Below are 3191 nucleotides of genomic sequence, written 5' to 3' on the forward strand. Positions count from 1 at the left end.
GTGGTGTGGGGGGCGGCAGGTTGAGGGGCCCCGGGGCTGCTGAGGGGCGACCGGCGGGTTCCCAGGCTTCGGCCTGGCTCCGACAGGGCGGTTGCACGCTTCCCGAAAATGACAGCTCCGAGGCGCCTGGCTGCAGGCCGGGCCACGACAGGGAAGGGATGGAAAAAAAGGCCTTTCTGCCCCGACCCCCGCTCCTGTGAAGGGGAACGTGGGAGGGAGGTGGGTAAACGCTTTTCTTTCTCTTCCCGTCCCCTTCCGTTCCGCCTCGGGGTCCGGTAGGTGGGCCACCCCAGGGCTGCTGTAGGGCGAGGAGCCGGGCAGGGGTTGCCCCTCCCCGGGGCTGGGGCTGCCTCCACCGCGCCCCCGGGAGAAACCCGAGCAGGCGGCGGGGGGCGATGGCCGGGACCAGGGTGCGGTGGCGATGCTGTCATATGCCTGCTTTTGTGTGGAAGGAGAAATCTTACGTTGGTGTTAATCACTTCCTCACTGGGGACCACCACGAAAATAATATGGCAGACTTCAGTTCACATAGCTTTGTTTTGTTGCAGGTCCTGCCGTTGGCATATTTTTTAATTACGTTATTTTGTAAAGGAAATTCCAGATCTAATCTGTACAGTTTATCAATAGAAACGCTGTGTTAGGCAATTGACACATTAAGTTTTTCTCATGCAAGATCTCCTCTAGGTGTAGAATGTGGGAAAAGTGCTGCCCGGGGGACAGTCTGAAAATGGTGGCTTGTGTTCCTTATGAGCTGATCCCGTCAGCCCACTGCAGGGCATGGCCCATGGGAACTTGTCCTGCCTATAGCCTTGTTTGGTTCCGTGATTTGGCATGCAGGCAAACCTTGTGCTGCTTTTAAACTGATTTAGGCCTTGCCTTGATTACAAAACATCTGATATAGCCTAAGAGGTGCATATAGGTGGATTTATTTGACCTGTGAAAATAGTACCCAATGGGGCTTAGCATTAACTTACTCAGTTGGAAATGGATTTTAAGTAAAGTCAGAATACAGTATTTCAAAGGGAAAGTAAATCCTTTTAACAGACTGGTACAAAATCACCTGAATCGGTGAATGCCCTCCCTTCCTGTGTACTGTATGTCTTTTGGTCTTGTAAATAAAGCTTTCTTTTGCTTTTATTGTGTTAAACAAGCATAAGCAAAGAGGTTAATTACTTTGAATTACATGGCTATAAACTTGTTAACTAAATATGCAAGCTGAACTGATGTGCTGCTGTTCCTAGAGCCACTTGAGACCAGCATGGTTACGCAGCATACAGGAGCAGAAACTTGGAAGTCAAGGGCAGAGGCAGCTGTGGAGTTGAGCTCAAGGGAGAGAAAAGTCAGTAAACCCAGCTGGTATGTGGGATGCAAAACACGGCTGGCATGGAGAGGTGATGGCCCAACCTTATTCAGCAAGGCAGTGCCTGACACACCGGTGGGAGCCAGGTTGCCTTGGTCACAGGTAGTGCTTTAGTCACTGGGCTGTGCCATGTGTGTTTGGACATTATATGTTTTGACTTTCAGATGGAAAAAGGCTTGATGATATTGTCTTTTCATTCTTTTAGGGCTGTAACAATTGAGAAGCTTGTAAAAGAGATTTAAAAGAAAAGGGAAAAAAAAAAGGCAGAATCAGCAATGACTCACTCCTTTTTGCTTTTAACATTTTGAATGATTTGCTTTGTGCGTGCATGTTCCATTCTAATTAAGTCAAAACCTGGGAGGCAGACAATTCTGGGAACAGCTTGAGGACTGTGATAGCCTACTCGGAGAAAGAGCATTGCTCCTCTAGTTTTCTTGTGATGCTGTGCAGGAGTCTGGTCTGCTGTAGATCTTGTAAACCTTTAGCCAGATGTATGAAGCATATGCTCAGAGGAGGAGTTTATCATCTTTGCTGTTTTATGCAACTTCTTGTTTTTCCCACACTCAGCTAGAGGAGTGCTGCATACAAGACTTACTTCGTGTCAAGCTCCAACCTAAAGGGACTCCACCTTGGCTTACTTAAGTTGTTCTTGGGGAATGTGGGAATCTTGGGAGATTGATGTCAAACTAGAACAGGATTGCTTTCCATCTCTTGCTTCTTAACTGTGACTTCATGCAGCCTTTTAAAATATAGCCCTTTTAGTCTCTGTAGATCTTACTTTGTTCATCTATGTTGAGAGAGCTAAGTGGCACAAAGCAGGGTGCGGGGCAAGCACACAGCGGTCTTCTGTCCTGCTGGGTATTGCAGATTTGGATATGCTTTAATTTGTTTAATACTGTGAAGCATCCCTGTATCATGGCCCTGTTCATACCATAGGTAAATGGGTTTTGAGCGTGGGAACTTTGTAATGCAGTTTGTTGAAAGTACAGGCTTTTCTGCTACAGTCATCAGATCTTTCTGGCCAGGTTCTCCTCCCTGCCACACAATCCCTGATGTGGCAGAAATTCAGACCCTTAACCTTCACTGTTGTACCCCTTTGGTGAGTGTCTTTGGTCAGAGCTATACCCCATTTTGTAAAGATCTCTGTACTCTCAGTATTTGCGATCCAAGGTGTCCTGGTGAAAGTGGGGAGCAGCTCTGTCCTTGCACTGCTGAGCCTCCGCACGAACCCCTTTTTAACTGGGGTCAAGTCTTCTCTAAGTTTGTTCTTTTATTTGTATGTGTGCTGACTTGATCTCATATATCTTTTAAGGTACTTTGTGCTGCATTTCTTCTATAATTTTATTTGACAGAACAAAACTGAAATGCAAACTGTCTCCCCAGGTAGACTTATTGTTATTTTCAGTACCACCTTTGCTTTTGTAAAAGGGAATTAATGTCAAACTGTAATAAAGATTATGATAAATGTTTTCCGTAGTTCAGAGAAATAGGATACTGGTTTTCTTGTAGTGAAATACTACATTGTGTTGTGAACAAATGATTTTATTCGTTTTTTACTCCCTCTAGGAGGTGAACTAACAAATTTTTTTCTGTAGGCTGTGTTTCAGCTGGTAAGTCACCCTGCAAGCCTTTGTGATGGTGCTAACTGTATAAATTACAGGGCTGCCTACCTACCTGAGCTGGGACTTTTTTCCTACATGGACGATCACCTCTTTGTACACTCCAGCTCACAAAAGTGGTTGTCTGAGGATTCAGTTATTTCTTTCCTGATGATTTGTTGGGGAATGTGGCATGGAAGGCATGCTTGAAAAAGAGGTTATCTGTTTCTCTC

Source organism: Corvus brachyrhynchos, unplaced genomic scaffold, assembly GCF_000691975.1.
Source record: "Corvus brachyrhynchos isolate BGI_N302 unplaced genomic scaffold, ASM69197v1 scaffold266, whole genome shotgun sequence".
In the NCBI taxonomy this organism is placed as follows: Eukaryota; Metazoa; Chordata; class Aves; order Passeriformes; family Corvidae; genus Corvus; species Corvus brachyrhynchos.